This window comes from Sinocyclocheilus grahami, unplaced genomic scaffold (genome assembly GCF_001515645.1).
Source record: "Sinocyclocheilus grahami isolate Dianchi unplaced genomic scaffold, SAMN03320097.WGS_v1.1 scaffold2005.1, whole genome shotgun sequence".
NCBI lineage: Eukaryota > Metazoa > Chordata > Actinopteri > Cypriniformes > Cyprinidae > Sinocyclocheilus > Sinocyclocheilus grahami.
Window position 1 is genome coordinate 8,690 of NW_015507184.1, and position 377 is coordinate 9,066.

The window sequence follows — 377 nt, forward strand, 5'->3', positions numbered from 1 at the left end:
AATCAGAGAAAATGTGCTACCTGTATCCACTATGGCAACAACATAGCTGTTCCGGACTATTAACGGAATGGCGATGTTTTTGAAATCATGAGCATCTGAACTCTGATCCAGCAACACGACTCTATTGGCACCCTGTGAGGATTTGCGTTGGAAATCTGGAGCAACAGGAGATTTCTTTTTCTGCTCTTCACTATTGACTTGGCTCCAATACCTCTTTGATTCATTGAAATCCTTCTCAATTTGGGTTCCAAGTCGCACTAATTCTCCCACATTTTTAACTGTCCCACGAAGTAAACTAGCTAGCCGTGGATTGCAGTTCCTTAGAATGGCTTGAATCAATTCCTTCTCGGTCATGTCCTTTTTCCATCTCAAACACA